Source organism: Primulina tabacum, chromosome 9, assembly GCF_025594145.1.
Source record: "Primulina tabacum isolate GXHZ01 chromosome 9, ASM2559414v2, whole genome shotgun sequence".
Taxonomy (NCBI): Eukaryota; Viridiplantae; Streptophyta; class Magnoliopsida; order Lamiales; family Gesneriaceae; genus Primulina; species Primulina tabacum.
The window spans coordinates 14,980,582-14,992,471 of record NC_134558.1 but is presented as its reverse complement, the minus strand read 5'-3'; the positions used below and the strand labels follow the sequence as shown (position 1 = coordinate 14,992,471).

The 11,890-nt window shown below is 34.5% G+C and overlaps 1 pseudogene; it reads right to left on the bottom strand.

Moving 5' to 3' along the window:
- Positions 1 to 983: 983 nt before the first annotated feature.
- On the bottom strand, positions 984 to 4,096 carry LOC142556434 (putative protein phosphatase 2C 40; annotated as a pseudogene).
- Positions 4,097 to 11,890: the final 7,794 nt, after the last annotated feature.

Below are 11,890 nucleotides of genomic sequence, written 5' to 3'. Positions count from 1 at the left end.
CCGCTGTTTGACAAGAGTTTAAAGTTTTCATTGATCTTTTCTACCTAAAGATGTCTCTTGGTCATATTTCGAGATTTGTGACTTAAATATCAATATATCTGAATGAACAATGAGAGACAACATCACATCAACTTTGAGATGATCAAACAAAAGAAGAACATTTGCATTAATTTTGAAATTTTTTTTTTCTTTCTTCTTCCCAATAGAAAGTTTGCTTCTTTTTCTGGTTTTGGAACTTGTGATTTATAGCACTACCATCACAAGTTGGAAGTCATTGTATCTTGAGAGACGATAGTCATATCCCGTGAGCTCCATGTGCGGAGCAAATTAGTCTAAAGGACAAAGAATTCTCTCTTGCCTCGACTTCAAATTTGCTAACATACTTTCTAAGTTTTGTTGTCTTCAAGTTGCAGATCCAATGAAAATGTTCTTGGAGAATCCACACCAACATCTCGTACCACCTACCAATCCTTGTCTTTCAAGAGGACATAGTGAGGATGAGAATGAAGAAATCGAAACAAAAAATAGTGATTACAGTAACAGTAAACTTCTAGTTTGTGTCAGTTCTCCAAATTTCTCTCTCGAGTCTCTTATTGTCGTGGTTCGAAAAGACAAAAATAAACTATTGATTACAAATAGGTGAAATCAGGTATCGACAACTTGCAAACATAACAAGTTCATATTCACATAACTACCGAACACCACATTCGTTTTGCACAGTTTTTTTTACTGATGGCAATTAGTTTAAAGAAAACCATATTTTGCGTATTATCTTGTTTTTCTTCGTTTCGCACAGTTCTTCTTACTGATGGCGATTAGTTTAAAGAAACCCATATTTTGCATATTATCTTGTTTTTCCACGGAAGAATTTCAGGAATCAACTGACTTCATCATCAAGCCACATAACAAGAAACAAAACGACCGCTGAGGAATATTCCATACTTAACTAGAAGATGAATAAATTCAGCACACAGGATATATAATCTGTGCACAGAGATATTCGTAACAGATGAAAAGATCGAATCAATGGCTAAATACGAAACGACATAACATATAATATGGTTATAAGACAGTAGGTAAAAACTTCATCTCTCTGAAGGAATTTAAAGCTAAAAGGCTCCAAAATTTGTTTGGGTATTTTTACCCTTCAAGAATTGAGATTATTTTTCTTAAAAAAAATTTGACTCGGGTATTCATAGACATGTTGATGCCTTTGAAGTTCGTTTGTCCGTGCCTAGCACAATTACAATAATTGTAACGTCATCATGATATTTTCGTCTTCTGCCAGCAGGGATGCTCATCAGCTCTTGCATACTAAAACCTGAAAATATGTAGGACACGAAGAATATTCTGATCAGCCGCAGAAACATAGATAAACTAATAATTTAACTTACATTTTGTTATGTTCAAGTAGATTGATTGCCTCTAATGGTGTGAGTAGGTTACTTAATTCCTTTTTACATAATTCAATAAATAACAAATCATTGATGGGAGGAGATGCAAGTGGACAATATAAAAAATTAAATTACTATTTCTGTGATGAGTTATTTAATCTGGTCCACTCCAAAATTGTCCAGATGCAGCCAAATATACCAACCGAAGAGCAGTAAAATATATAAAATCATCAAGTTGTTTAATAAGTAAATTAACAGTATGTAAGAGAATCAATTTTATTTTTTCAAGTCAAACTTAATATGATGCACGATGCAATAACAACGCAGTGTCTAAGATTTCAAAGAAATCATCAAACACAAGCATCACAATCTGTAAAGCATTGGAAACGACCTTTTACTGTTGCATATCAGAACAGAAAATGACAATAGAATAGGTGATGTACCAGCTGACTCTGCTGCTCTTGCAGCAAGCTGTTCGACGAGAAATTTAGCTGGATCACCTGAAGTGTTCCTCGATATATATGAATTTACAAGCTTTACGATTTCATTGTTGCTGAAGAAGTCGAACAAGCCATCACTCCCTAGTACGAAAAAATGATCAGAATTTGAAACCTCGTGTACAATTAGTGATGGTTCTGTGGATACATAAGGGGGACTTATGAGATTACGGACACGAAGAATACCCATCAAAGCATCATTCATGTCTTTCTGCATAACAGAAGTAACATGATTAGATTTCGTACAGAGTTTGAAAATCAATGTTTGTCGATTCGAGAACCGTTAAATGATTGTCAAATATGAACAAGTATTATAATTTTTAGACCCTACAAGAAAACTTCAAATCATTTTTGCACCTTCTTCAAGTAACCAACTCCAAAGGCCCTTGTAACTTTTAGCTTTCCCTTGACTTTACCGGCCACAATTGTTGAAGGGTCATCAAGATGCTCATTCATAAGTCGGGTTCTTTCCACTACATTGTCAACGGTATGACTATCAGTGAGCTGGATGGCTTGCAGCCTTGCTGTTTTGTTCATGTCACCACCTTCGTTATATGAAGCCAATACGGCTCGAATATCACCCACATTGAGTAAGTACAGGTCCTTTCCATGTAGTAGCACAAGTAAAACACAAGATCCTATAGACACTAAATCGGGACGGTCGTCCATTTCTTGTTCGACCATGTGTAGGAACTCGTTCTCTGCCTGAGTAAATGCAAGGTGAAGGCTGTTAAGAACACTCTGCTTAAATGAAGAATCATAAGACTCCTGCTCGAGATCCCAGTCTAGTAAGTTCAGATGAAACACAACCGTTTCGTACAAAGTTCCAGCCAGGAAATCAGCTGCATCCCTTCCATTGAACCCATCATAGATAGCACAGAAAAGCCATCCATTTTCTTCAGAACAAACAGCTTGAACTCTATCTTCACCAGCGGCACCTCCAGCCACTTGTACTTCCTCTGCATTGAGGAAACTCGATGAAAATGAATCATTATCGAGTGTCTCACTCGGTGAAGATGGACTTTACTCATGTTCGACATGCTACTCTGCAGAGAAGATGATAAAAACTCCATTTTTCCCAGGGAAGGTGAAGAAGGGATTCTGCGGAATGAGTTAGGAGAGTCCAAAGTAGGTAAAATTTCTGTCCTGATTATCCCATTACACATATTTGTATTAGCTAACGTAGCATTGGTGCTCAGTGCCGCACCAGAGAGACAAGAGAAGGAGTTGTTTGCTCTTCGGAGCTTCCCGGGAGATGGAATGTCGATACCATTCGGGATATCCCAAGCATTACCATTCTTGGTGTCACATTGATAGCCAAAACTAACTTTAATCTCTCCAGCTGGATCCTTTATGCTTTCCCTTTGCATCTTTGAAGCTTAGAAAAACAAGAGGAGTTTGATCACTAATTAATCCTTCCATACATGGAAGCATTAAAAGATATCACCACAATAAGATACCAAATATAACATGGATTTTAGTATTTGTATTGATTTCAAGATATTGAGTCACACCAGGACGTTCAAAAAATTAAAAACGACAGCTCAGGGACTGCTGGCAGCACACCCTATCTGCAAGAAAATAAATTTAGGTTGGCTCTCTTTTCTTTTTTTTTTTGTGAGAACATTCTTCTTCTTTTTAAATTAACGCTTGTGATCTTTGGTGAATACTGTATATTTTCACTGAGCGGTGACACTAAATTACATATTCCACGGTTAGATTTTGCCAGTGAATCGAGTGTTCAAGATCCTACAATTTTCAAGAATTTCTTCACAAAGTTCACAAGAGGAGAAAGATCTAAATCGTAAGAAATACCGAAAACTAAAATATAGCATGGTCAATGATAGCAATGCATGGCACACACCAATTACATTTCAAGGTTCATAACTGGTTTTCCCAATCATGTATATTGATACAACATATCTCGTTACAATGATTAAACCATTCAACAGTTCAAAACAAGTAATTCTTCAGTACTGAACCGAACATCATAAACAGGTCATCTTCTACTCTTGTTCTGCTCAAAGCAACAAAAAGACCAGACACATGGCAAGAAAACACCAAGAAAGATTGAAAAATGGAACAACCCAACTCAATACTCACCTTCCTGACAACAACAAAGAACCCTTCAAGCCTCAAATATATCTCATGCACAAATACACACTTGGGGTGAACAAACGCACATAGATATGGAAAGGCCTGGAAACTTTTTCATAGAATTATGTGAATTTTGTAGTTTATAATTGTGATTTATTTTTTATTAATTTTTTTAAAATAATTATTGGACATAGATAACCTCTTCAATTTTAAATTATTATTTTTATTTATGAATTTAAATGAATTTTACTTACTTAAAAGTTAAATCAATTTAATTTGTGAAAAACGACAAATGAACTATCCAATTTATTGTAATCAAAATTTAAATTCTTTATGTCAATTCAACATATTAATGAATAATATTTTTTAAGTTCATAATAAAATTTTATTAAAAGAACACTCAAAATAATGAGTAGTCTTTTATAAAAAAAATCTAATAATTACTGACAATTTGATCAATGTCGTTCTACATTCCATTGGCTATGATATCCCTCCATGCATTAGCATTTGCTCGTTGTTGTTTTTGAGTATTAAATAACTGATCAAAGTCGTCACCTTCATAAACTTGTGGTGATGAAGACAATTGAGCTTCATTATCTAGTTCAATTTGAAATTCATCAAATTGACACTTCTTTCAAAGAAAATTGTGTAATATAGCACATGCCAATACAAGCCCTGTTAGGGGTGGGAAAAAATACCGAATTTTCGGTATACCGAGATTACCAAAACAAAAAAAATATTGAATTTACCGAATTTTAAGTATACCGAAGATTTCGATACGGTACGGTAACAATATCGAATTTTTCGGTACGGTAACGATATCCAATTTGAAAATTTTGGTATATACCGAAATACCGGAAAAATATACAAAAATTTTAAAATATATAATATTTTAAAACAATAAATTATAAATTTTTTTAAAATGTAAGGTTTTTTTGGTTCGGTATACCGAAAGTTTTGGTATAGTATCGGTATGAATTTGCTTATACAGTAATTTAATATATAGATTAACTAAAATTAAAGAAAATAATTAAAAATAAAATGTTATATAATAATTGATAAAAAAATTAAATTTTAATTATGTTTTTAAAGAGTACAAATAAAAGGAAAAATAAATAGATAAGAAAAGAATGAAAGTTTGTATTGAATTTGGGAGATTTCTCAATTAAATGTACATCCAAATCTTTAGGTTGAATCAAAGACTTTTGTTGACATTTTATTGTTGTACATTAGGCTATAATTCTTGTACTTAATAGAATTTCATAGAGTCATTAAAAATCTATTGATATTTTGAATACCTATAGACTTTTGTAGAGTTTTTAAAAGTCAAGTTTGAATACCACATTACTTTTTAAAATTCTACAAAAGTTTACATTGAATACCACTAAACTTTTATGGAGTATATAAAAGTCTAGTTTGAATACCTCTAGACTTTTAAACTCCATAAAAGTCATTAAAAATCTATAACCAATACACCCCGTATTCAAGTGCTCTTATGCAAAGGGAAAGGTCCTGATTGTTGGCTTTTTCTTCGTGCAAAGAGTTTTCTTGTATGGACTCTTGACCATAAACTCTTTATTTTTGTAGATGCGAAATATTTTCCACTCTTTTCTCCCCGCTGTGCGACTTTTCTCCCTTTACTTTCTTCCAAGTGTCCACATTTTTTTTCTCTGTATTTTATTTTAGGTTTTATACTTCTCTCCTTGGTCCTTTAGTGTGTGTTTTTTCATTTCATTTTACAATATATCATTTTTTTATTTGCCTTTTAGGTAAGCTATTTTATAATATATTATGTTTAAAATATATTTAAGAAAGAAAAGCACTAAGTACTCCATCTATCCCAAATATAAAAGCTTTCATTTTTCATTCCTCCAAGATATATAGTTCATAGTTCAGTTTCATTGTTTAGTATTATTTATTTATTTCTTTAATCAATCTATTCTATCATTAAATACATTAATTATTACAACAAAATTTTTATTCTTTTAAAATATTCATTAAATAAAGATAAAATTGCTTTTTTTTAATAATTTATTTTTCTAATAATTTTCTTAATATATATGAAAACAGACACAAATATAAATATATGTAGGATTTTAATTTTAAATTTTTGTTTATTTTATTCTTGATGTTAATTTAATTTGATTAAGTATGATAATTGGTGTTTGACCTCAATGTTCTTATTCGGGTCTAATTAACAACTAGCAACAAAAACAATCATTAGTATACTCTAGATTTGGTAAGATCAAAAACTTCTGCATTTGTTTATTTAGGTCATGTATTTTATTAAAATATTTCAAGAATGAAGAAATGAAGACTTATTGTTTCATGTTATTAACCATGCAAAATAATTGAGAAATTTTCAAGAATAATACTCATTCAAAAATAAATAAATAAGTAAATGTCCACATATCATTTGTGTTATCTATAAATAATTGCATTTTGATTCAGAAGTGATAGCTCCCACACTAGAAGAACGATGTAACGTACCGTACTTTTAACTATTTAAAATTTACGAAAAAATTTAAAATTTTCTTAAAATAAATCGAGAACCTTCAAAATTCGAGAAAACATCTGTTTATCTGAACATAGTTGCAATCAAAGATCTCAAAAATAAAGTTTGTCAAAAGTACTTAGTTAAAATCTCATAACCAGTAACATAAATCAGAGTATTTTGAACATTTTATAAACTCTTAAAAACTGGACGGTGCTCGGGTCTAGCCTCCTGCTCAGTCCAAGCCAGCTCCTTGGTCCCCACCTCTCGTCTCCTCAAATGCATCCTCACCTGCATCGATCAAGTCTAGTGAGTCTAAAGACTCAACATGTATAAACTGGAAGTAACAAGTAATATGTAATAAAATCACATGTAACTTTAAAATAGAGCGTACATACTTGAAACTTGAACGTGGCATACTTGAAACTTGTACATACATACATAAACATAGACGTGCCATCATCTTAAGACTTTTCTTAAACATGCTTGCATACTTGTAGATACTTGAACGTTCATAAACTTCATCATTTTGCGTAGAGGCATGTTTCAAAGCAAGTGACCCATAACATAAATCGTCTGATCAGACTAAACCACAGTACTGGGCTGACAGGGAAAAATCCACTGCCACATACATGAGATCCCCGTTCATTCTTTAACGGGTGGATTGGTCCCCGTTCATGCTTTAACGCTTTTCAATCATGATCTAAATCCGTTCATGCTTTAACGGGGTGGATTGGTCCCTGGTCATGCTTTACCGCTTTTCAATCCCATACATAAATTGATCACAAAAGATTTAGCATACCTCAAAAACTTAAAAATATTTTCTTTGCACGTTGAACATACTTACTTGCTTGGCGTTGAGGGATTCGTTGGATCTCGCTTGGGGCCCCTGCTGCACATACTAACATAAATTCAACACTTAAATTGCATAACTTAGACGTAGGTATTCGTACTCCCTATTGAATCAAGTAAATAGCTTATGACATTCTAGATTACTCGGGACTTGACCTCGTTTAATTGTCGTACTAAACTATGACAAAAAAACCCAAATCGATCCCTAAAATATTTCCCAAAGGCTGGAGTACACGGACCCCATGCACTCCTCCGGGTCCGGGTCCTTGTAGGTACTGTAAAAAGCATACTCGAAAAAAAGTAAGGACACAGACCCCTTGCCTAGGTCCATGTAAAGGTTCATGTAGACTCTGTAAAAAGACACTTCGGAAGAAACAAGGGCACGGACACCGTGCCAGGGTCCGTGTACGGGTCCGTGTACCCACTGTTGACGTGAACCAACGGAAATTCGGTACACATGATGCTTAATATCCCTAACTCGATCGTCCCGACCATGAATCGACACCTCGAGACCCCTCCTTGAATACTATAACCTTGAATCCAAACCCGTACAACCACCCCAAAACAACGACATCCACCCTACGACACAATACAACTCAAAAACACGGAAATTGACCCCAAATCGTTTCCTACGGCTTCTAATGAATTCAAGTGCCTATCGACACTAACTGGCATACCAAATACATACCCAACATCATACTAAACATACCTAAATGCAGCAACGATCACCCGTTGATCCCCAACGAAGCCTGCAACAATAAAACTTCAAGAACACATCAATAACATAAATTTTCAGAAAACGCAGTTTGAGCAGTCCCACGAAAATGATCATATCTCACTCAATTTTTATCTAAATATTTTGAATTTTATATCAAATCGAAGGTATTAAAAAGTTCTACGTTTCTTACATTGAAAATTTTCCAAAAATCTCGACCAAAAAATCGCAGTTTTTAAAAGATCACTAAAAACGAGATTTGAGATCCCAAATGTGGTTTCAAAAGTGACCCAAACATGATTGCTCAAAGTTCTACACATCACACATGTATTTTCTCGCATAAAAATATCGCAACGCATAATATGACTAGATCGACGCACGAAAAACAGAATATACATGCCTTTTGATAATTAAAACTCACGATACGGCGATACCGAAGCGGAAACGGTGCGAGACTTGATCCGGGACGAACGTGGCACTGTTTTTTCTTGAAGAAAACTCACGAAATTTGCTGGGAAATAATCAGAGGAGGGGCGGCCGCACTCTAGAGGCAAGAACCCTAGGTTTGCTCTAAAAAAAGAATAAATTCTGAAACGTGATTGTGTGTGTGTTTTACGGTATTAGTGTGTGTAAAAGTGCGTACGTGCTTGTGTTTAGTTAAATTAGGGGAATAAATATGTAACGTCCCAGATTTGACGACTGTCCTCACTGTATCAAGACGAGTCTTTCCAGCGTGCTTATGTCCTCACTCACACGCACCCTGGGAAACTTCTCAGGAGGGTCACCCATCCCAAAATTTCCCCAAGTCAAGCATGCTTAACTTTGGAGTTCTTATGTGATGAGCTACCGAAAAGAAAATGCACCTTCGTGATATGAGTAGTACCAATCAAATCTTTTAAGCCCTCTTCAACTGTACAGTTTATTACATTGAACAGTCTCGGAATCCCTCTCATTCCCGTGTGGGTCGGTTCATTCATGTTCCCTCCACCTAGAAGCCTGCCAGGAGCTGCTCATTGTCTGTGCAACTGATGGCACTGGCGATCATCCCCCGCCCTCTTTGGCCCCGGGCCTCACAAAATATTGCTTAATCATTAATTAGAAATTAATTTAATATACTAACTCTCCCCTAATTAAAATAAAATCTCTAAATTTAAAATACTTGCACAAGCGTCAAAACTTTTAAAAGTTTAAAGATCACAAAATACTACATAAAAAATTTGAGTTCTAAAATTGATAAAACTAAATAAATATTTGAAATGCCACATCCTTAACTTAAAATAAAACACTACGTTTAAAAATTGCCAAACTCGTCGCCGGTCTCTTCCCCTCAATCTCGTATCGGATGATCGCCTGAAACATGAAGCTCGAAAAACATTTAACGTGCATCACATAAACATAATTATTTTAAAATAATGCATTTAAATAAATCATGCATGGCTAAAACTCATTTTAAATTAAAATAAATGATTTAACCATTTAAATAATTGCATGGGTTGTACGTGTGCTGATTTTGGGCTCTACAAACGATCTTTTTTGGACTCCTCTAGTTAGTTTTTTTCAATTTTACTTTGTATTTTTGATACAGAAGTTGTAGCTCTCACATCAGAATAACGATTTTCATTAGACTCCTCTAGATAGTTTTTTTTCGTTTTCTTTTGTATTATTTTTTATTTTCTCAGATCTAGTTCTTTTTTTACACAAGTCACTTTTCACATGGGACAAGATGTTGAGAACACAAACATCCTTCAACTACTTTTTGACTTAATTAGGACATATATCATGGCCAAGTGCATAAAAAACTGAGAGCTTGTCAGAAAATTGCCAGCACATAACAAAAATTACACAAAACAAAATGAATGATTAAGTGCAATATGTCTAATATCCTACAAATGCAGTTGTAACAGCCACGACAACATCGGTGAGTGTCAATCATCCACACAAGCTGAGATACTTCCTAAGGTTGGAAAATCTCTTGAAATCTAATGGTTTTGTGAAAATATTTACCAGTTGTTTATTAGTTCCAACAAATTCCATACATACACTGTCATTTTCAACCAAATCTCGAATAAAATGATGTCTAATATCGATATGTTTTGTTCGAGAATGCTGTACTAGGTTTTTTGAATCAATTGCACTCAAGTTGTTACAGTAGACAATGAGAGTTTCACTATGGAAACCGTAGTCCTTTACCATTTGATTAATCCATAGAAATTGTGAACAACAACTATCAGTTGCCACATATTCAAATTCAACAGTTGAAAAAGAAACATAATTTTGATTCCTTATATCTAACTCTCCAACACAATCAGTGTCACTAAACCCAAAAATTGGAGTTAGTTTCTTTTGTGTACCATAATCCTTTATCTAAAGTCCTCGCTATCACAACTTCACTAAACCCAACTAAGTTGGTGTTAGGATTTAGTTGTTAAGATGAATCCCAGTTAAATAAAAAAATTGTCAATTATGTTGTGGTACATGGTGTTGTCAACACCTTTGGAAACATCGTCCTTACACATTTTTCCACTAGATCTATGGGAGCTTTCATGTGCATAGCGTGTTCACTAGAGAATTTATTTACCAGATTTTTTTCACATTTGCTTTGACACAAAAAATTTCATCATGCAGTTGTTTAATTTTAAATTCAAGAAAGAAACTTAGTTCTCCTACCATACTCATTTCAAACGTGAAAGACATGCAATCAACAAAATCAATAACATGTTTCTGAGAAGAAGCACCAAATATTATATCGTGTCCACATAAATTTGAAATATGATTATATCATCCTTAAACCTCTAAATGAAAAGAGTAGCTCACCTCGTTAGAAGCCAATGTTAATCATATATTTAGTCAGCCTACCATATCATGCACGTGGAGCCTGATTCGGTCAGTACAATGTCTTCTTTAACTTATAAACATGGTCCAAGTGATGTGGATCCTTAAATCTCTTTGGTTGGTTCACATATACTTTCTTGTTTAAAATGTAATTTTAAAATGCAATTTTCACATCCATTTGATAAAGATTAATTCTCATGTGACATGCAATGGTAAGAAAAAGCCGGTCTGACTCAATACGGGCTAAAAGATTGTTAGAGTAGGTGCCCGGCAAGCTAACTTATGGCTTGGGCTTTATTGACTCTAATGTAAAACAATCTTTATTTTAATAATATTTTACGATTTTACTCGATTATGACATTATACTTTATCTGTATACCCATGCAAGCTGCATAGATAAAGTCCTTGAATAAACAATAGGTACCATGAGGTCTACGTCACAACGTAAGATCATGAAACTCATTAGGAAGTGTACCGTATATTCTAAACAGGTTCCTAGTCGAATCAGCCGCCTAAAACAAGGATAAAGGTCGCTCGAGCTTGAGACTAGCATTTGTGGTGTAAACGCCATGTTTCATTGGCAAGGGCATGGAGATGTCCATTCACACAGATGAGTGATCATATGATGATGCACTGAACAACCATCCCTCGGACTATCCAAGTGGTTCCCACTTATCGAGTGGAATAGTCCGCTGTTATGGTTGTACACCATTAGTCCTTTGACCCGGGACAATGTAGGGGCTATACGTACTAGCATGCACTTTGATCCGTTTACCGAATCCATCGAGGGTCATCAGGTGGCGAGGTTGGGTGTAGTTTCGAAATACGTAGGAGCAAATGCATTGTAGTCGGGGATTCACCGTTCGCCTACGGGTGAAGATATCCTATGTGATCTAATGAGTTAATAGTGCAAGGAGTCTCTGGCCAGAGCAAGAAATGTGCTTTAGGGAAAGGTGTTTTCCTAGTTGCACATGCCATGCCACTATTAGTACTCAAAGATAAATCACAT